Source organism: Orcinus orca, chromosome 8, assembly GCF_937001465.1.
Source record: "Orcinus orca chromosome 8, mOrcOrc1.1, whole genome shotgun sequence".
Taxonomy (NCBI): domain Eukaryota; kingdom Metazoa; phylum Chordata; class Mammalia; order Artiodactyla; family Delphinidae; genus Orcinus; species Orcinus orca.
In genome coordinates this window covers 60,065,368-60,088,939 of record NC_064566.1, presented here as the reverse complement: position 1 = coordinate 60,088,939, position 23,572 = coordinate 60,065,368, and the positions used below count along the sequence as shown (strand labels likewise).

Here is a 23,572-nt window from a genome sequence, read left to right as displayed (position 1 = left end):
CCATATCTACCCTTCCATGTACACTGTTCCACTGTCAGGCCCTAATCTCCAATTCTGCCCACTGACCCCTACCATCTTTCTAACCTAAGACACACACACTACATACACCATGCACCCTTTACCTTTTCTGAGTCCTAATTCCTTTCAACAGCTTCATCTACAAACCAAGGTGTGGACAACTAACAATGGTATAATGATTCAGCCCCTCCTTGGATATCTGTATTTCTAAAGAGGCTTAAGATAAAAGGTGCTGTCCCAAAAGACATACTTTTTTGAATTAAGAGTAGATATACATAGAACATTCCAGCATTAATTTTTGAAAAATAAAATTAATTTTTATCACAAATTATAAAAAGAGAATTTTGGGGGGTGATCCAACTGTTCTATATCTTGATTGTGGTGATTACATGACTGTGCATTTGCCAAAACCTGTAGAATTATACATCAAAAAGAGTGAATTGTACTATGTAAATCTAAAAACTTTAAAAAGGGGAATAAAAAAGTGATTTCACAGCCCATTAATATCCTTTAGTTTTCCTGCCCAGAAGCAACCACAGTGTAATGTCTTATAATGACATTCTAGTGGTGGAAATTTAGTCACTGAGTCAGACTTACTGGGGAGATGTTTTTGGAAATGATTTTTTTAGAACTCTTAAACCAGGAAATCATCTATTCCACTATAATATTACACTGCAGCTTTTTTGACTTACAGATCTATTTTTCCACTTCTCCTCCACAAGACTGTTAGACTCTGAATAGCATGTTCCCTGTTTAGTTACCTTGGTGTCCCCAGAATCTACCTAGTATAATATCTGACACCTAGTGGATACTCAATGAATATTTACTGAAGAAACAGAAGTCCTGTTTTAAGCACAGAAGGAAATGTGAAAACAAATACGGTATAGCTCTTGGTCTCAAAGAATCTTCAAACTTAGTGGTCATGTTACCTCAATATAGTTAGTAGTACACAAACTAAGTGGGAAATAAGAGGACAGAAGGTAGGGAAAGATTATTGTGTAGGCTGATAATGGAAGCTGTCATCTTATTTTAATGTTCTATAATGAGCATTAGTATATTGTATGTAACAGGAGACCCTTCAATGTCCTTTCATAGAGCTGTGGTTGATGAAAAACCTGGGTGACAGGAAAAGAGACCAGATGGCGGTAGTCCATCTAAAAATGTTTTACCTAATTGCAGAGTATTTTTTATTTTTAAAGAAACTGAGGATGGAACAGCCTTTGACGAAACTGCATCATCTTGGAATCTACAAAGAATCAGGTCCCGAAGGAAAACAATAATATCACTAAAAACCAAGTCATTCTGGAAACATTTCACAGGCTTCCTTTAGAAGATAAACTTAAGTGTCACAGTAATGGCTTTATGGTCATGACATTAAACACATGACATAAAGCTCAGCTATTAATATTTTTATTCTTAAATATCAAGGCCCTCTCTGCACTGGGAATTAAGGATTCCAATTTAGTCTCCTGTCCAGGCCATCTAGGGTTTCATAAACAATGTTCTATTTCCTTCATTGTCTGTAACAGTCCACTTCACTAGCTAACATCTGTCACAAAAGAATCAGGTTATAAGAGGTGATGTAAGTCAACTATTACTTAAAGGATTGAGCAATCCATCAAAGTGTTATAATTTAACAACTTATTTATCCATTAAACAATTGCTGCATGCCTAACTGCGTATGTGCCTGGCAGAAGAAAAGAGTGTATTACCTACTGTTAACAATAACATCTGGCGGTCAAAGGCAGTTTACTGGCTTATGACCCAGTCATGTTGCAGCTTTGCGCTGAAAGGGGAGAGGTTAGAAGGTAGAATATTGTCACTGTATTTATGCTTCTAAGTACCAAATCACCTAGATGACTATTCTGGAAAGAAAATAACTACAGGTCAACAATCCCTTATTGTAAACCCTTGGGACCAGGTGTGATTCAGAATTCAGAACTCCTTATAGTTTACAATGGCAATAGGTCCATATACCACATATTATGGAATGTCTCCAGCAGGGACTGGGGCAGCACGCTGTGATCAAACAGTATTTCTGCAGTGAAGTGAATGAATGCTCACACTAAGCAGCATGGATAAAGCCTATAAATGGTTTCACGTAACCACAGGCCAAGCCAGGTTTTACTTCCCAGGTACCCAATTTCTTCATATGTAAAATGAAGTTCTATTGAACTTCTCCAAGTTTTGGATTGACCAACATGAATGCTGAGTCAGAACTGAAATATGTATCTGTATCATGCATTAATTTAGATATTGGTCTAGTGCTCCCCATGTGGATCAAAAGGGCTTGAAAATCACTCCACTTTCATGAACATTTCCTTAGTCTAAACAATGATGTTTTGTCTAAGCTGCTTTACTGCCTTCTAAACAAGCTATATGAAAATGTACCCATTGATATTGGTGGGTATAGGTAGGAGAATGGGCATTAAAAAATCCTTTTAGCTGTAAATTACCAACACAAACCCCAGAAACCTTGCAATGTTTTTCTTGGAGGGCAGAATAGAAAATATGAAAGGAATATCAAGTACTAATACATTGTGAAAATAAAGCAGAGATTACTGAAGCATAAACTACAGCTTATCTATATTTAAAGTTTAAAAAATGTGTATATTCAAATGAGACTTTAAAAAATGTGATTTAAATAGTTATGGAACTTCTGTTTTGTCATCAAAAGGCCTTGGTGTCACATGGTTGTTGCACCTCTTTGGGAAATGAAGGGAAAACACTACATTTGTAGTCTTGGCCAAATGGAAGCTACTTAGGTCTGGGACATTTACTTTTTCCTTTTTTGTTTCACCTAAAAGCAAAAGATACTAGCAGCAGTTCTTGTGTAGACTTAAAAAATGTCAAACAAACCTGGGTTCTATTTTCAATTCCTCTCTACTTGTTAACAGGTGACACTCAGCTGATTTGTCCCTTAATTTTAAAATGCAGGTGATTTCTACCCTGAAGTACTGTTGAATGAAAGTGGTAGCTAAACATATATTTATGGCAGTACTTACTAGCTTGCTACTGAGAAGAACAATAACCCTCGATTCACTTATTGAATGTCTAAGGAAGAAGAGGTATTTTTTAAAAATTTCCATAGTTGCAGGTAGGTTAATGTTGAAATGTTTGAGCAGTGTCTAGAGAAATAGAGGTACCACAGATCTGAGGCTGATTAGGTAAGGATAAACTAGTTGAGCGTGCCAGGAACTTTCCTAGGTTTTTGGAATATATCAGATACAGTGAAAAACGACAAAAATCCTTCCCTCAGGGAGCTTACACTCCAGTGCGACCACTTGAAGATACCAGCCCTATTCTTTCATTCTATCTATAAGAGATACTAGTTACAAACACCTCTAATCTGTCCATTTATGGAGCAGAGCATGTACTCCCTAGCATGGTATTCCATTTTTTCATGTTATACCTTGATGAATTTAATATTCTCTAAAATCGTGAACCCCTTATGGTAAAGGTTCATTCATTTATTCTGTTATCGAGCTCTTAACCACGTACCAAGTATAGCAGATATAGACAAGCTTGGATACTTTCAGAAAACAGCAAAGCAGCCTCTTTCCCTGCCTGCCCCCACGAAACAAATGGAGACAATTTAGTACCTTCTAAAAGTATCTATGTCCTCAACATGAGAAATTTGAGAACTTCCTTAAGTCCACTTTATGGTGCAACTATTTTGATTTTGAATATATGAGGTAGAGCGTCACAAGTTTTTCAGTGCTTGGGTCTCTAAAGATCTTAATTGGGTCTTGGGTACAACAGTGAAACAGAGAAAGTTCCTATTATTAAAAAATTTAGCCAGGGTTCTTAATCAGGGGTTCATAGTCAGAATTCAGGGGTCCATGAAATTGGATGGGGAAAAATTACATCTCTATTTTCAATAACTTCTAATAAAATTTGAATGCAGGCAACAGATCACAGTAGTGTTAGGTGTAAACGTGTCACAGCTGAACTCTGATGTTTTCCTATTACGATTGCTGCAGACAACTTGCTTGTTAATGAATTATAAAGCATACATATTTCTACGTCCAAAATTTAAATTTTTTGGATAATTATTTCAATATCATTGTCTCCCTTTATTATCCAATATACTGTATTTTATGCCTTTTTTTTTTTTTTTTTTTGCGGTACGCGGGCCTCTCACTGTTGTGGCCTCTCCCGTTGCGGTGCACAGGCTCCGGACACGCAGGCTCAGCGGCCATGGCTCATGGGCCTAGCCGCTCTGCGGCATGTGGGATCTTCCCGGACCGGGGCACGAACCCATGTCCCCTGCAACGGCAGCCGGACTCTCAACCACTGCGCCACCAGGGAAGCCCTGTATTTTATGCTTTTTAAACTTTTCTGAAAAGTGATCCATAGACTTCACTAGATTGACCAAGGGGTACATGACAGTAAAAGGTTGAGTCTAATGGTCTAAAGGGTCATAGTAATCTTTGTACCTCCACAGACTCTAACTTGGTAACTAATCAATACGTATGTACAGAACGAAATAAATGGATTTAGAACTGGTTGAACCAGTACCCCCTATCCCCAAATACTGACACTCTGGATGTCTATAATAGGATACCGTAGGGCTGCTTCTTATTCAAAATTTTTTAATCAAATGCTTTAGATGAAGACATGGATCATATAATTTGTTCATTTCCCTAAAATAAACTTTATACACCTGAATTAAGCAATACTTGATGTGGGTGGATTACATTCTTCATTGAACATACCTACAAAGAAACATTTAAAAAGTTTTGGCAACTGTGTCTTGGAATTGCAGCAATAAGAAATAGTGAGCACAATGGAAAGTAGTTAGGAACACAAAAATGAGAGGGGGCCTATGTACTGAGGCCTGACTTTGGCAAGTTAATTTACCACGGTGCTTTCAAGTAAAAGTAGGTGAAGAGGAAATCACATGGTGAGTGCCTTAAAAATACAGGTCCCCAGGGACTTCCTAGTGGTGTAGTGATTAAGACTCTGTGCTTCCACTGCAGGGGGTGTGGGTTTGATCCCTGGTCAGGGAACTAAGATCCTACATGCCATGTGGTACGTGGCCAAAAAACCAAAAAACCCTATGTATCTGGTGTTCTATGTTAAATGTTACTGTATTTTTAAAGATAAGGAAACAGATTCAAAAGTTAATTTGCGGGCTTCCCTGGTGGCGCAGTGGTTGGGAGTCCGCCTGCCGATGCAGGGGACACGGGTTTGTGCCCCAGTCCGCGAAGATCCCACATGCCGCGGAGCGGCTGGGCCTGTGAGCCATGGCCGCTCAGCCTGCGTGTCCAGAGCCTGCGCGTCCGGAGCCTGTGCTCCGAAACGGGAGAGGCCACAACAGTGAGAGGCCCGCGTACCGCAAGGAAAAAAAAAAAAAAAAAGTTAATTTGCCTAAGCTGATACCTTACTTCCTAGCTTATTAGACCAGAAATCCAGAACCCAGGCCTGACTCAAAGGCAGTTCTTTCAAGCTATGCCTTTGGAATGTCTTACAGACCTAACATTCTTAAAGTGAACCATAAAGATTGAACTCACTTCAGGTATCTGCAGACCAAACCCTGAAAATGGTTTTATTTTAGACAATACTTTCCTTATCTTCTCAATCTTTAAACTGTGATAGAATCCCTGTTAATTATAAATTATGGTACGAATATCATATGTTATGCATAAAATATATAGCGTATAAGGTATCATTTACTAAGCTAGGTATTTGATAAACTGTTAAAACTGATGGGGCATTAACTTATAACATCTAAAGCAGAGAGAATCATACTCTTCATGATTAAAAATGGTTTAACTTTGAAGGATATATGTACTTTCAGTGAATCCTAATACATGGTGAGTAGATTTGCAAAAAACTAGTTTTTGCCTCAAAAGTGATCTCACAGGCGACACCGCTTTATATATGCATTCAATTCTCACAGCAAGCCAATGAGGGAGGTACTATTCCCACTGCACAGATGGAAGCTGAAGCAGAGTTAAATAACTTGCTCAAGGTCAACACAATGGGCAGAAGTGTGACTTCAACCCAGGCTGACTGGCTCTGAGACAATGCTCTAAGCCACTACACTATACTGCCTTTTGAGAGCTTATTAAATTTCATATTATTTTCTTAATTCTTTGGAAAACTCAATGAAGCTGACAAATACTATTTTTATAGGATCCAAAGTCTCAGACTGATGAATATACCCCAAATCACATAAGTACTGAGATTCAAACCCAGGTCTTTCCATTGCTAACGCTCATACTCTCAACTACTAAATTAACTTCTCATGATCCTATGGTGATCTTAAGTGGATTTAACCATCATAATGCATAATATAAACACATACAATGTGACAGATAGGCTGTAGGTCTATTTTGACTTCAACTAGCACAAAAATATTTTAATAGCATGTCCTTGCCAGTGTTATCAGAGGAATTACTTTCCAGTTATTTGAACTGTTAAGTGCATTTTAAGTAAACTTTACACAGTATCAAGATATATTCTAGAAATTTAGGGTTCTCTCAAGCTACGATGTGTTACACATAACTTTTAAGTTTCTACTCAGATTACTGAAAGGCAGAATGGGTTCAGGTATGTAAATTAACAGCCTATTTGAAGTTTATCTTCATCAGACCACTGAGCAGGTATTAATAATTAACAATTAAATAAGTAACACCTTAAATAAACAACTCAGCAGTAAACAGGGGTGTCCAATAACTTTCTGAATCTGGGTACAACTTTGGGCCCATGACAATTACTCAAGTAACACTGTTTTATCTTTTCCTCTCTCCAGATGGTTGAAGAGGTGGGAGACTATGAGATAGTCTTAAATTTGTTAGAAATAGGTTATTAGTCTGGACAGTCAAGTTTTAGCCTAAAATGGGGCATCTTGCTGGATGTATGGAGGCTTGCACTATGCACTGCAATCCAAAATGTAACTTATAGCAGAGCAATTCACGGGTAGCCGTAAGTTTCTCTTTTCATGGAAATACCTCAGGTTATTTCTTCTGGTACATCTCATGGAAAGCAATGAAACCTGGGTTACTGTGCCAAGATCTAGTAATAACCAACACCTTTGATATATTTTTTGATTATACAAAATCTTATCTGTCTTACCTGCTTCCTTCTTTTGCTGACATCTTTCCATTTATTCTGCCAGTTAAAATCCCAGAGAGAAACAGCAGCTCATTTACGTTACTGGGTAATGGGATGAGAGTGAGTACAGGTTATGGAAAATTTAGTTCATATCAGTCAGAATTGTATTTTCCACTTTTGTGGAGGGCCTGGTTGCCCTAAGGTGTTAGTTGCTTTTCTCTCCTTGTGACAATTATACCCTCCTCATTTAAGTAATCTAAAAAATTTGACTATCTCAGATTTCTCCTCCTTTAGGTAAATGTACATTGTTAAAATCTTAGCTGGACAAGAAACAGACATGTCTTGTTCAAGTCTAACCTCCTGGTTCAACTGAGCACCATTTTTTCTAAAAGTGGTTGTGAAGATCATCCCAGTCAGTCTGGCTAGGAAGAATTAATGATATAGGTATAAAGGGCAGACACCACCTTTTAGAACAAGGCATTTTTCAAAAGAAGCTGAGGCTCATGGTCATTGCTATGCTTTTTTTGGAACTGTGATAAAAACCACTATTCTTGGAGTACAAGTTAGGTTAAATGAAAAGACCTGAAAACTGGAAAGGAAAAATAATCAAATCAAATGAAAAGCTGAGTATTATGTACAAAAAAAAAAAAAATCACAAAAATACTTCAGAGCTCTTCCTCCTCTCCTCCTGGCCCGATTTCAGGGCAAGGTAGAATTTTAACTCCTGATTCCTTTGGGAAATGATCAGACCGCGTGAAGTAGATGTGATTTTGACCCCGAAGTAGGAAGATTTAAATATAAACCCTCTTTCAATCCCACATGCCCTCTGTAAACTCTTATTTCTTACCTCTTTTGGAGCCAAACTTCTTTTTTTTTCCCCCCCCGATACGCGGGCCTCTCACCGTTGTGGCCTCTCCTGTTGCAGAGCACAGGCTCCGGACGCGCAGGCTCAGTGGCCATGGCTTACGGGCCCAGCCGCTCCGCATGTGCGATCCTCCCGGACCTGGGCACAAACCCGTGTCCCCTGCATCGGCAGGCGGACTCTCAACCACTGCGCCACCAGGGAAGCCCTGGAGCCAAACTTCTTAAAAATTATCTACATGCAGTGCCTACTTCTTTCCCCATTCCTTTCACTCACTCCTTAAACTCCTGAAATCTGGCTTCCTCTCAGTACTCCATAAATATTAGAATTTCCATACAAGAACCCAGAACTGCAACGAATGCAAAATGGATTCCAAGAATGAGAAAGACGAGAGTGCAGAGTTTATCCGGAAAACAAGAAAATCCAGCAACCCATCTTAGGCAAATACACTGCCAGATGAAATGCTACAATAATTGCTCATAAATTATCTCAGGACTAGTAAGAAACAAAGAAGCAAACAATTTTAGAAAGACAAAAACATGAATACTGAAAACAGAATAGTCATGGGACTGAAACTCAAGAGGCATAATACCCAATATTAAAGATACAAAGAGTAAACAAAGCAGGGTTGAAATGGAGATTCTTCCATTGAGCTTGCCAAATGTTAAATAAATAAATGTAAAGTTCACCATCAAAAACAGTACTTCATGTACTTAGATTTCAAATGACCTTTAAAAAACTGAGACTGCAGGTTAGTATCAAAATCAACTTTTCAACCAAGGTTTCTTGCCTTCCAGGCCAATTTTCTTCCTACAGATGTGTTACCCATGCTGGGCCCAGAACAGCACATTTCTGTCCCTTCATCTCAGGGACCAGATTTCAACCAATCCACCTAGCTGTCCTCAGGCTTTACGTCAGAACTCTCCAACCTTTGCAACTTTAATATCCCAAGCTCAAAGAAAAACGTCATAAACTCCAAGTATAGGCTTTTTAGTAAGCCGAACCCCAGAAAAGGACCAGCATTTCTATCATGTTTTATTTAGCCAAGAAGAAAATCCATCTCCTCTGAAGCACCTTTGAAGCCTTCCTTTTAGTAGTTCGTATGGATTTCTTTATTCATTCATCAAATCTTTGTTAATAGACTAATATTTGTCAGTTCTGCGTTGTTACTTTAATATTTCAGATCGTTCTGTTTAGAATGCTTGCTAACAGGTCACTCTGATATGCTTAGGTGTTTAGTAAATGTTGCTTAATTCCCCAAAGGGTATTACAAACACATATAGAACTGTGTTGATTACTTCAGAGGTATCTTATGTTTTTTGATGGAGTTTTTGGTGGAAGGAACTGTTATTTCAGATTTGTTTGTTTTAATCCATTGCAGTATTAGAAAAGTATCTTTCTTGTACATAGTAGATGCTCAATAAACATCTGCCGATTTGAAATACAAAAAACAAACAAAAAAGCACTCAATTTTCACTGCATTCTCAATTTTTGGGACAGAGTAAATGCTGTACCATCCTATTATTAGGAAAGTATTTCACTGAAATAGTATAGGACTGGTAAAGGTCATTTATATCACTTATGTAAGATGTTTAGTTGCAGCTTAGCAATTGTAATGAAGTACTCTACTATGTTAACGTTATTTGCAATTGTATACTTTTGTACATCACCACTTAGGCAACTGCTTTATTTCAGCATGTTTAAAAAATAAGTTTTTCTATAATTTTTGTCTTGTATATAAGATATTATGAAACATTCACAAGAAAATGGCTCTACATATGCTAACACCGAGCCAATAGCATAAATGCTGTCCAGTTCAATGGGGACAACTGCCAAGAAACTATGAAAGATCCCACTTAATACTACATTAATGACTAAAAGTCTGGTGGTGCAGGGTAAAGAAGGAGGAAAGCTGAGTTTTATTTTGGCTCAAAGGTGAAAAAATATTATCATTTAGGTTATGCTAAGGGTTATGGTTACTGAACTTTATCTTATGGTGGTGGAGTAGCTCAAAAGTCTCCAAGCTGTTCCATTTACAAGCACCTATGTGCCAAATTCATCAAATCATGACTTAGGTGTAAAGAGGGTGACTCTGACGAACATTTCCTAAAATGTTTTAAGACAGAACTCACTGAGGACTAACCTTTACAGCAAGTTCAATAACATACATCACCATCAAACAGTCCATATCAAATTAAGAATTATGAATATGTACCAACTTACTGTACATTAATTGCTTACAATTGTATATCTCTGCACTTTCCTTAAGTGGCTATATTCATGAACATATTTATATTGGATTAAGTCCATATTCTTGCAAAGAAATGTTTTTCTAGTGCCACTTTAATTATCCAAACCTATTAAAAACTGAGAAATAAAAAATCATAGGATAGAGGGCTCACTTTTCTGGTTAATCATTAGCTATGAGCATCTTGATTTTGCATCCTGACATTGCGATATTTATATTTACTACATATACCTTTTGTGGCATATTAAACCCAGCAGGTAAAATTATGCCAACTTGTTACAAACACAACAGTGGGTCAACTAAACAAGACTAGAAAACATACGTTTTAGTTTTCTGAATGTTGTTAAAGTAAAATGCTTAAAATATGAAACATTAAAGTTTGCTGAATGAGTTAAAGATCTTCCCTGGAGAAACTACAACTGCTGAACCCTGTATGACAGGCTCATCTGTGTCTACTTTAAAAATACACGCTGTTGAAAACATTTAACTCAATATAAAGCTATAATTATAATATAAAGATAATTGTTGGTAAAATGTTTTTCATTTTCCCCCTTAAGTTAGCTTGTCTCAATTCTGTGATCAGCTTAAAATAATTCTTACTGTAACTGCTGGGTTTACATCACCTTTGGGTTGCCGGCATTTCATTTCTGAGAATGCTAAGAAAATTGATTCTATTTTGGAAGAGACACAGACAGGTGGACAACATAACTGACGGCTGTTCTCTCAAATTTCATATCTTAAAATATAAAAGCATTTTAGAACTCTGAAGGCATGAAACAATTCTAACATTTTTCATAATTTAGGACATCATCTTTTACAGAATTAACTACACTGATCCTCAGTAAAGACAGGGCCTAATTTTCATAATCAACTGTCGGGATTTTTCAAACGATACAAGAACACAAAATTTTATCGTAATTTTTTTGACTTCAGCCACCCCAGGCACTAACACGATCTCAATAACAAAGAATTTTACATTCCTTACGTGGTATGGGCTGAAAAAAACTGTTGCCCTATATCATCACTTTATCAAAGGAAAAACTGGAACTGTATTTTCCTAACAATTTGGTCATACAAGTTTGACTCATCAACAAATTGCTAAGAGTTCAGCTGAGGTAATCCCTGTCCTTGGGTCCTAAGTACTTTGAGACTACTTTTTAAAAATTTAAAAAATCCACAAGAAACTTACATGTTCCAAAGTCCTCTGCTACATGCTTTACATAACTTTGTTTAATCCTAACCATCACCCCCATGAGGCTGCTATTACCACTGACGCTTAGAATGTTACGAATTTCTGTAAAAAATTAGCAAGCTATTCAAGATAGATTTAAAACTGAAGCAACAGGAGTCCAGAAAGGCCACTAATATTACTGTCCAACACACTAAAGTCAGTCTTCATATACCATCTCCAAGAGGACCTCCCTCCTCTGAAGGAAGACTTATTGAGTTTGACTCTTGGGGCTGCTTTAAAATTTTCATATGCTTGTTCTCTTTGTCTTGTCTTTATCCTTTAGCAGATATGAATGAAAGAATGTTACATGACTTTGAATGAAAAGATCACAAATGTAGTAATGAGTCAAAGAATTTTGAGCTAAAAAAAAGATACCTTATATATCATGTACCCAAATACCAAGAATACTACAATAACATCAATAACTTAAAAAAATTAGGATTTAGGGCAAGGAGTTAAAGAAAAATTATTTTCAGAAAATTCTAATATCTTTTTGCCTCTGTCTAGATACTTCAGTTTCTTTTAAATATCTGAGTAACTTTACCATAATTCTGTCATAGCTTTGAGCTCTTACTGGTTGTCTCTTATGATCAGACTTTCTTCGTATTAGACTAAACCCGCACTCTAAGAAATATCCAGGGCTTCCCTGGTGGCGCAGTGGTTGAGAGTCCGCCTGCCGATGCAGGGGATGCGGGTTCGTGCCCCGGTCCAGGAAGATCCCACATGCCGCGGAGCGGCTGGGCCCGTGAGCCATTGCCGCTGAGCCTGCGCGTCCGGAGCCTGTGCTCCGCAACGGGAGAGGCCACAACAGTGAGAGGCCCGCATACAGCAAAAAAAAAAAAAAAAAAAAAAAAAAAGAAATATCCAGGAAGTCAGGATATTGTGGTATTCTTAAAGCTAAAATTGATGTCCCCTCCTCCACACCATGCATAAATTGATCCCTAGGTCATCTACACATCTTCAAAATTCATTTATGAATATATTTAGTAATAAACCTAAAATCCTTGCCAAAACTTTGTTATTACTTGTGTGACACACCACAAAAAACCATAAATATGGGATGTGGAAGGCTGCTCTACCCCACCCCTGTGCACTCACCTCTAGTGTTTTAAAAATACACAACAGCTGGTTACAACCCTGGACAATAATTCAGCTGGATGAATGGTGGGCAAAAGCTACACACTTCTAGAGTTCTACAGGTGTTCCAGACACTTGACCCTGTTGAAAAAACCCTTGATATAATAGCAACTAACTCAATACATTTTAATGAACTACCTATAATTATAATACAAATCAATGTCCTAATTCCCTTTTGAGAGAAAAAGAAGGTAGATTTCTTTATTTACTTAAGGCATTCCTAATTCCACTTTTCAGCTTTCTAACCCAGTTTTTCCTCTGGGACACTGAGGTTATTCTTTCAGAAGCTGGCATCATCAATTCCTCTAATACTAATTTTTTAAATGAAATTTCTACACAGAATACATAATTTTTTTTTCTAAAAGTTAAGGGTCATGGAGTTGTTTTTTGAGATAGTAACTAGACTTGTTTCATTTCTTTATGGTTAGATGTCCATTGGATATAAGGCTGGAAAAATTTCTAACTATCCAATCACATGACAAATTATAGAAATCACTACATTATACAGGTCTCATTTCTCACATACAGTATTTCTGTGAAATCTGCTGGGTCCCTCCCCCCAACCCCCCGCCATTTGTCTTCCATAGTAACTCAAATTGAGGTTATTGCTTACATAAAGAAGTATTATAAAATGAACAACATAAGTTCATATAAGACACAATACCACCCCTGAATCACCAAGCCCTAAGAATAATTTGTAAGAGTTTGAAACTAAGCCTAAATGTAAACCTGTTCAGTCTATTTCATCTCTATTATGCTTAAAACACGTCTATAGTTATACTGATGATCAGAAAGAAAATAGTAAACATTCTGTACCTTTTCCTATACTTACCAACATTATTTGCAAAGAAGGTATTTCTGAATAACAAATAATTTCATAAGCTCTTCCCATTGTTGTATCCATGGATAAGTGAGGCCAATACATACTACCTTTGTTTAAAAATGAAACAAAGCCACTCATCTGCCTTGTTCCCAGAAACATGACATATATAAGATGATTCTTTATAAAACTGTTTTTGTAGTTATCATCTGCATACATTTGAGACATGTTTTTGGACGATGCTTTTGTCGTTTATAATCACTCTGCCTAGTCTTTCCTTGATACGATAATCCATTTATCAGCTATAATTTTAACTCCTAACAAGTGAAGTGCATACCCCTAATGACCCAAAGTGTCAGTTAATTTTGTTTTTCAGGATAATACACAAAAGGAAAGGAGAAAAACAGCACAAATATATCGGCATTTTTAGCCCTTCGGACACCCTCAGGAAGAAAGAAATTTCCCATCTTTTCATAGTGTAGACAGACTCTGAAAAAGAACAAACACACAGCATTGTTTTAGTAACACAATCGGGAAAAAAACACAGTCCATTTGAAATACTGGGCAAAACAACTTAAAGACCAATGACTTCGGTTTCAGCTACCTAGTTCAACAGAAAATTAGTTCCTAAAGTGATCGTATATATGGAGTTCCACAAATTAAACACTAAATGTATTTTTTAAGTAAGTCCGTGATCCATGCTACTGAAGATCCCGTCTCCGCAGTATTTTTAGCATAACGCTCTAGGTTTATTCAAGAATCCCAGTTACTCCGGAACCAATAGCCAGCCGCCAATCGGTCTATCATCAATATTCCCTTTCAACATCTCCCTGCTTTCGTTGGCAGGTATGAAGATGTCGTTTTAAACCGGGTGTGTTACTCCTGCAGGACTCTTCCTGTCTTTTCTTTATTTCGGGGCCAAAACACCGTTCCCTTCCACCTTAGCTCCCTTCCAACATCGATTTCTTTGGAACCTTTTGCAAATCATTGCTGTATGAAAAACCAATGAGGGTACGACACCCTGGGAAAGGGTAAGGATGGTTGAAAAATGAATGACAAGAAGATAAAAATAAATTTGGGAGGGAGAGCCCAACTCCGTTAGGTGAAAGCTTCTCCGACCAAAGGCGACAGAATCGCCACCCGGGGTCTCCGCACTCCCCCAAATTCACAACCCCCCCGACTATCCTGTTAGCGGGTCTCAATGATGCTCTGGCACCAGGAGTAAACTGACTCCCTCAATCCCTTAGTTATAAAATGGAGCAAGAGGAGTAGAGGGCCTCCGCAACCCCTGCAAGACCGTGAGGTCAAGGCCCACTCGGTCTCTCATGCCGCCACCAGCCAGACGCGTCCTACTCAGTCCCCAGATGCCGCCTCCATCCGCCGGTGCCCAGGTTTGGAACCCAGGCTCTCCGACCGGGTTGTCCTCCTCCTCACCGTCCCCTCTGCACCACCACTCGGCTCCCGCGTTCCCTAAAACCTCAGCCAGCTCCGCAGAAACGTCCTAGCACTCCTAACATGGCGGCCGAGTCCCCTTCGCTCCCTTTGCCCGCTCTGGGCGCGTCCGACCTTGGCGCATTTTGGGCATTGTAGTTCCGGCAACAGCCTCGGTGTCCCCGCCAGCCCTTGAGGGGACTACAATTCCCAGAATGCACCGCACCTGAGCATGGCTATTGGGGCCTTTTGGACAGAGGGATGATGTCATTGCAAAAACCCCACTGCATTCATTGTGCTAAGGTCTATCCACCCCCCTGCTGCTGCTAGGCTTGCGATTGCCGCTCGCTCCAGCTGAGCTAAGAGTAGCAGCAGCACCAGGGCAGGGACTGACTCCAGCCCTTGGACTTAGGACATCGCAACACCTTCCCTTGCGTGCGTGACTCATTCGCACATCCTTTCTGTTTATGCCTGGGGTGGGGAGAAAAATCCCAAACCAGGTGAGTTGAAGTGATTTATTCAAATGATTCTTACCAAGTTATTCCTCCCGCTTAGTTCTCAAGGCTTTCTTTTGGGAAGATGGGGGCGGGAGGACTGGGGAGGTGCTCGCAAACGCTGCTAAGCGAAAAGCTCTGTGCAATTTGGGTCACTGCAAAGAACAACTCCAGCAACCTTCCCCCGCCGGAGGACCTATGCCTGCCAGTTCCCTAGTCGCAACTCCCCTCAACCTTTTTGGAGTCTGGGAGAGGGGGCTGGGCTGCGGAGGACGTTGGGAAGTGCTCTTGGAAAATCAGAGGAAGGCAGAGGTTGGGGGACTGCAGTCCTGTCACACACGGCCCGAGTGCTGAGATTTGAGTGGGAAGGGGTGATGCGTGGGGAGAAATGGAGACAGTGATTTAATGTGGTCGCACTACTTTGGAACATTTCATGTCACTTGGGCGAGCACACACTATTCATTTTTAAGATGAGCGTGCTTCTGAGTAGGTTAAGTTTTGTGGGGCTTTATTTTATGTGTATGTGTGTCTACGTCGTTTGTCTCGCCTTTTCTGCTGATTTGAGGTGACAGTGTCCTTTAATGGTGCACTCCGTGCCTGTCAGAAACATTTCACGTGTCTGGTGAAGGTTCTCTTGGGCTTCTAGATGCAGCATTTTTGTTAAGTGTTTTTCTTCTCCCAACTGCAGGATTTCAGGATTGTTTGGAAGTGGAGCCGACAGATTTGTGCGTGTGTGAGTGTTTTAAATTACATTGCAATAGGCTTCTTGCCACTGACAATGGTACCATAATGAGCTGCCGTTTCCTGAGGCACAGTCACCAGTCACAAATAACGGTTTGGAGAAGGGATCATTAGGTACACTCTGGTTCATTTTAAAGCGTTAGGGAAAGGAAAAGTTAGAAGCGCCATTAACCTTCATTTGCCGTTACTGAAAGGTACGCATGGAAGAGTGATCCTGGAGGTGGAAACCGAGGAGGATAGTAGAGTTTTTTTGCTTTTTGGTTTTGGTTTTTAAACAAACTGACACGTTTAATAAGACAGAGAGCATTTCGACCCGTATGATATTGGCTCTCTTCTTGTAAGAGTTAGTAGGATGATTAGTACAATAAATATGTTATTTTGAAATAAACAGCTGGCTGACTCCAGAACAGATGGGGCCAGTCTTAGCTGAGAGATCTACAGCCTTGGAAATGAATGGACCTGGGGTCAACCACACCCCCTCTTGGAATGTCAAAAGAAGAAATGCAAGAGTGTTTTATGCTTAACTTCAAAATGCTAAACCTTTCATAGCCAAGGCAGGCATTGGGGGAAAGTCATTACTGGTTGTCTTCTGTTGCTGAACCAATTTTGTACCTTTTTAATTCAGACCCTTAGGTCTCTAAAGTTGCAGCTGGGCGATGCTTCGTTAAATGCTGCTTGTTACTGGATGCAAAGGACAATTCATTGTATGGGCTTTGTGGTAGAGTGATTTATTGGGATGCAATGAGCAGCTTTGGGATTTGGGAAAAGATGGACTGCTTGGCTTTGCTTCTCTCTGTGTTTTTCTGTTGCCTACTGTCTGCTTTGCTGAGCATCCCTCCCGCTGTACCTTCCTTTCCCCACCCCTCTGTGTCTCTTGAAGTTCTTCCAGTTTCTTTCCCTGCCTCTCCATTTGCAATTCTCATTTTTCCTCTGTGTTTCAAAATCTCCCTCTTATCACCAGTAGATGACATCTCTTTCTCTGAGTCACTTTCCAGTCTCTGAATACCCTCTCATCCCTTCTCTTCTTCACCCAGAAACTCCAGGGTGAATGAGACTGTGCTAATAGTTATTCTACAGAGTCCTCATTGAAGAGGCTTTGCCTTTTCTTTTTCTTGCAGTTGGTGCTTGGCAGGATGAACAGCAACGAACCTGACCCCTTGGCCTGGTTTGTGGCTTCTGTGACAGACATAGTTTGGCCTCAGCAGCACGTGGACAGTTAACTGTTGCAGTTGAGCTCATGCCACTTTTCCTTTCCTTGGTACCTGTATTAAGAGCTGCCAATGCATTAGCAAGGTTTTTAAATGCTCTACACAAAATGTTCTCATAATTCCCAAAGAATAAGTAGACTTCGAATGGCTTCTGCCTCATTTAATACTTTTTTTTTCCCTTTCCCTGCTTTAGTATGTGGTAGGAAGGCTGTCTTTTCCCCTCCCTTGCCTGTTGACTGCTGAGGAGCAGGTCCAGGTGGCCAAACTAGCCATTTGGTTTTTTTTTTTTCCTTAAGTTGCGTGGAGCAGCAACAGCTTTTCCTCCTGTTATTTCTTCTCCTTTGTGGATGAAAGAAGTTTGTTATTTTATAAACTTCCTATTAAGGAGAAGGATGTGGTAGTGGTTATGTTTGTGTAAGACAGTGCTTCTTTAGGCATGAAAAGTCTAACTGCTGCCCATCTGGAGGCAATTAGTGTGACAGGCAGATTCAGAAGCTGTCATCTTGGACCTCTCACTCACCATCTTTTCATCCCTTCTTCTAAGCTGTGCCCTCTCCTACCCAGGCTTTTTAGTGTTTTAGGGAGGAGAAATGAGCAGAATGGAAGGTTAGTTTTGGCCCTATCACTGCTATCCCTGTGACCTTGAAAAACTGTGCATTCCTTTCTCGCTTATTTTATTTTATTTAAACATTTATTTATTTATTTATTTATGGCTGCATTGGGTCTTCGTTGCTGCACGTGGGCTTTCTCTAGTTGTGGTGAGCGGGGGTTACTCTTTGTGGCGGTGCACATATTCTCATTGCAGTGGCTTCTCTTGTTGTGGAGCACGGGCTCTAGGCATGCAGGCTTCAGTAGTTGTGGCGCGCAGGCTCTAGAGTGCAGGCTCAGTAGTTGTGGCGCATGGGCTTAGTTGCTCTGCGGTATGTGGGATCTTCCCGGACTAGGGCTTGAACCTGTGTCCCCTGCATTGGCAGGCGGATTCTCAACCACTGCTCCACCAGGGAAGTCCTCTCCATTAGTTTAAATCCTTTGCAAAGGGATAAGAATCCTTTCCCCTTGGTTTACTTGGCCTGATGTTATGGCCTCAGCCTGTCCTTCTGTCAGCAGATATGGTGAGCAGCTACTATATTCTAAGGACTGGATACCTCAGTGAAAAGAGACGCTTCCACTGCCATCATGGAGCTTATGTTCTAATAGGGGAGATAATCATTGGAGAAGTAATTGCAGGTGTGATGAATGCTCCTGCCAAAGGGGGATGTACTACTAGGTGGGATAGAAGTGCCTAATGTGGTGTGCTTCCCTTGTCTGGGAGAATCAGGGAAGGCTTCCTGTAGGAAGTGACATTTCAAGAAGACTTGGAGAGTGAGTGTAAGTAATTTAGGATGGCAATGGGTGGTGCTGAGAATGGGGACAAAGGGCAACTGCATGTTCAAAGTACAAAGGAAAGCGATAAATATGAGGATTTAAAAGGTTAGTATATGGGGGCAGAGCAAGGGAGAGAGACCAGAATGAAGACGAATGAGGCTGGAGAGGTGGACAGAGTCTAAAGAGTGGGCAGTTTTCTGAGCCACAGGTGAATTTGGTCTTTATCTTAAGTGAATGGCTTTACTTAGCTAGATGAATTACATATGCAGGTAGAATGATGTTAAAACCATCACGGTGGCTGTTAAGTGGGAAAGAGACTGGAAAGAATTAGCCAAAGTGAACGTGAGATGAGGTAGCACGTCATTTTTGTGGTCTACGTGTGGGATGGTGGTGGCTTGGATCTAGGGTGGTGGCAGGGGCTAGGACAGAAGGGAAGAGATTGGAGAGACACTAAGTTTGAAGATTATAAGTGATAAGACTGTAGACTGATTGGATGTGGGTATAGGGAAAAGAGAGAGTCGAGATGACTTGAGTTTTTCCTTGAGCCACTGGAGATGCCGCTTACAAGAGAAAGGTAACATTAGCTGGGGACCAGATTTTTGTTTCTTTTTTCAAGGAGGAGGGACTTTTGGTCATATTGAGTTTCAGGTTCCAGGAAGACATCTAAGATCTTTCACTCACCCTGTCTGTGTGTAGGATGCAGCATGGTGGAATGGAAGAGAGCTCTGGTGAGGCTTTCTAAGACTGAGTACTACTTATTTATTAGCTGTATGATTTTGGACACGTCATATTTTTTTGGTGAGCTTTAGTTTCCTCATCATAAGATATATTTATTCCACTAATTTATACTGATCACCAGGTATACGTGCACTGTGCTAGGAATACAGCATTGAATAAGATAGTATTTGCTTTGGAAAAATTGCTCAGGTGAGGGAGTGGAACATAAACATATAATCACACACAGAGAGGTTTGTAGGCAGTGCTAGGAGAGCACAGCCCCAAGGGGGACTTTCATGCTTCCTTGGCGGGGGAGGAGCAGTGTTCACAAAGTTGTTGGTGACCTTTGACCTGAGACATGGAGGCAAGAAAAAACTCACCAGTCTGGGTTCCCAGGCACCTAATAGAGTGCCTTGCACAAACTGGGGACTATGTGAATGTTTGTAGACTGAATAAACTAATCTAAGTCATAAGGGCCCATTCAAAAGCAGGAAATATCAATGTATCGGAAGATGGCAATGAGTAATGCAAATATAAAATGTAAAATGGTTTTAACAAATGCATTAAAATGAGGACACCCAAGCTTCTGAAATGTTTTTTGGTTGAGTTAAAGGGAAATTTCAGAAATATTTCAGATCTGGTTTCTTCTTGGGCTGAACTTCATTTATTCCAGTTAGTTTCTCAAAAATAATTTTGATTGTATAGAATTCCGTAGATCAATGGGTTTCAGACTTTTGAATTTTATAGATAAGTAAAAATACAAAAAATAAGATAAAATTGGGTGAGTTGTTGCCAATGGTTATTTTTCTGTAGTAAAGATATTTAAAAAATATGTCCTCCTTCGCTTTATCTCATGAAATAAAGGACATTTTATATCAAAAGTTGTAGAAAGAGCATAATTTTTAAATTAAAAATATATTTAGCTTTGTGAAAAATTCTCTATTTTTTTCATTTTATTGCAGAATAGTAAAAAACAAGACAAACAAATACCAGAATGTTAAAATAATTTATGGAACCATTGCCCTATTTTCTTGGCTATGGTGGAAAGGTGGCCCATCTCCAAACATTTCCAAGTGTGGAAGAATTTTGTATGTACCACAGATCATTTATTTTCAGTTTATTCTTCACAGGAATTCAACCCTCGAAAGCTAGGTAGGACTCCTCAAGATTAGTTTAAGGCAGGGCTTTTTTTGCGGTACACGGGCCTCTCACTGTTGTGGCCCCTCCTGTTGCCGAGCAGAGGCTCCGGACGCGCAGGCTCAGTAGCCATGGCTTACGGGCCCAGCCGCTCCGCGGCATGTGGGATCTTCCCGGACTGGGGCATGGATGCATGTTCCCTGCATTGGCAGGCGGACTCTCAACCACTGCGCCACCAGGGAAGCCCTAAGGTAGGGCTTCTTAACTTGTCCCTGGAAGATCCTCAGGGAGACCATGAACCCCAGAGATCATTTGTGTGTGTGTGTGTGTGTGTGTGTGTGTGTGAGTTCACATGTGCGTTGTGCATTTTTCTATCACTACATGTGTGTCCTTGGGCAAGTGACTTAACCTCTTTGAACCTCTTTCTTTGCATGATTGTCGTGAGGTTTAAATGAGATAATACATTTTGAAATGTCTGGCACTGTGCCTGGAATAGCTGGTGCTCATTGAAGCTGTTTTTGACATTATTTATTATTTTACATATTTTATTTATTGGCTGATGCTTTCTTGGTACCCACAGTGACACAATGAAGAAAAAGATAACTCAGTGTAACTAGACAACTTGATGCAATGGGAAGTACACAACATCGCCAAGGTAGAATTCTTGCCAGAAATGTTTAACCTAAATCTAATCATGAGGAAATAATCAGGCAAGTCCAGATTGTGGGACATACTGCAAAACAGCTGGCCTGTGATCTTCGAAAATGTCAATGTCATGAAAGAGAAACAAAACAAAACAAAATGAATGGGGGACTAATCTAGATTAAAAGAGACTAAAGTGCTGTGACAACCAAATGCCACATGCAACCCTTGATTGGATCCTGGACTTAAAAAAAAAAGCTGTAAAGGACATTGTGGGGACAGTTGGGGAAATTTGAATGGGAGCTGCATAGGAGACGACAGTGTAACAATGTTAGTTTTCTTGGATGTGATAATGATTCTGTCTGCTTAGCCTGCCACATTGTGGCCATTGGTGTCCAGGTCAGTTGCCCGTTCCTGAATGTCATGTTTAGGAATGTCACAGCAAAGCTAGAAGACATCAAGGCCTGCTTCAGAAGATAGTGATTTTCTTGATAACAGCACATATTTAATTAGCCTATGGGCTGGAATACCATTTGTTGGCAGATATTGTAGGTGACCTTTTCTGTCCTTTCTAACCATGATTCTGTCACTCCCTAAGAGTGCAAACTTCTACAGCCAGCACTCTTTATTTCTAGAGGTAGTAATGCAGGTAGAACGCTAGCTGTTTCCAAAGTGAAGAGCGAAGATAAGCGGGGCTATAACTCAGGAGTAGAGCATTTGACTGCAAAGAGGAAAGGCCATGAAAGAGCACATAAATATATATATCTTAAATTAGTTTTTTGATTCTAGACATAACGTAAGATTAAGCAAAATTCATTACAGAAATATACAACAAACTACTGTACAAAGGGAAAATTCCCTTGATTCCACCCCACCATAGTCAACTGTTGCGATTTTGATGTGTATGGCTGTCATTTTGTCCCACACATATGCTAATGATATTATTATAATACGTATTCTGCTTCCTCTTTTACTTAATATATTTTCAGGCATTTGCCCCATGTATTTGCATGTTCCTCTAACTTGCCCTTTTCAGTGGCTGTTGGACACTACTGCAGTGAGCATTTGAGCGTGCATCCTTTTGTAATGAACTTGTGGGAATATTTCTGTAGGGTTCATTTCTGGGGTAGAAATGCTGGGTCAAAGGGCACGGACAGTTTCCCTTTAACTGCCCCCTGATTTAAATTCTTATCGCAGGGACTTCCTTGGTGGTCCAGTGGGTAGGACTCCGAGATCCCAATGCAGGGGGCCCAGGTTCGATCCCTGGTCAGGGAACTAGATCCTGCATGCCGTAAGGAAGACTGGTGCAGCCAAAATAAATAAAATAAGTATTAAAAAAAATTCGTATCGCAGTCTTTGACACTGCCATTTGTCCAGTCCATTAGCCACTTGGGCTACCCTCTCTTACTAAGGGAAGGAATTTGTGATGGGTGGACAGAAAGTGGGGAAAAATGGAATTAAGAGTTCCTGCTGGTTTTTGTGATGGCTGTAGTAAAGGTTGATATGTAAATAACATGGAAACCTCTGGAAGAGAGAAATAAAATATATTTCCCAGTCTGCAACACAACAGGATGTTTAAAAAGTGATCTGAAATAGTAAAGCAGCCAAGAGTTTTCCCCCAGAAAATTCTGCAGAAAAATTTTATCTTTGAGTTAAGGTTAACTTCACTAAAATGCAGACACCATCAACCTTGAAGTGAAAATAACCTCTTCTGCTCACTTCCTCTCCATCTCCTTCACATAACCACACAAGAAAGGGGAATTTAAGCTCCACTGTTTTAATATCTGAAGCACATGGTAAAAAGGCCTGATTTTTCATCTTTCTGAATATCCATAGAAGCAATCCCAAGGCAGATTTTTGGCATTTTTTTGGTAAAAGGTCTGAGTTTAGGAGTGGCCATCAGTGACTCACTGTCCCAGCAGAGACCCTGGGATCGCTGAGCTGTGAATTATTTCCATTCTTTTAGCCAGTTATTTTTGTTCTTCTGTGGCTGGGTTGAGCAAACACAAATTTGAGTTGTGTGCTAGGTGGGTAATTTGTCTTTTCAAGCCTCAGTTTATTCATCTCCAAAATGGGGATTATTGTGAGACTCAGATGAGATAATGTGTGTAATAGGGCTTTGGCAAATTTATGTGCACATAAATATGTGCTTTTGTTAAGGTGTTGCTGTCTCTGGCTGGGCCAGCTCATATTAATCTTTCCTCTAATTCCAGTGGCATCTGTTACCCCAAAGACTTTCTTTAGGCATTCTGTCTCATAATGTCTTATTATTATGTCTTCATCCAATATTTGTGAGCATAAGCTAAATGCAAATTCTTCTGCTGGGTGTTCTGATAGGAAAACAAAGGTGGAACCATCCAGGAGCTTTCCTTCTCTGCTTTTATTCTAGGAGACTAATATCTTTTAATGAGAGTCTTCAATAATATATGCTTTACAAAGGTGTATTATGTATGCTGTCT

General features: G+C 39.9%; 1 protein-coding gene and 1 long non-coding RNA gene across 2 annotated transcripts in view; one reads left to right on the top strand and one right to left on the bottom strand.

Annotated features, from left to right (window-relative positions):
* Positions 1-1,179: 1,179 nt before the first annotated feature.
* On the bottom strand, positions 1,180-14,913 carry LOC125965246 (uncharacterized). The gene is made up of 2 exons (XR_007478908.1): positions 14,813-14,913; positions 1,180-13,867 (listed from the first exon to the last, which is right to left on the bottom strand). It is a non-coding gene; the product is annotated as an uncharacterized LOC125965246 (long non-coding RNA).
* A 182-nt stretch (positions 14,914-15,095) lies between these two features.
* Positions 15,096-23,572, top strand: part of RAB30 (RAB30, member RAS oncogene family) — an 86,104-nt gene continuing 77,627 nt past the window's right edge. The window contains exon 1 of the mRNA XM_004271835.3: positions 15,096-15,309. The gene's annotated coding sequence lies outside the window, so the exon portion shown is untranslated. The remainder of the gene's footprint in view (positions 15,310-23,572) is intronic.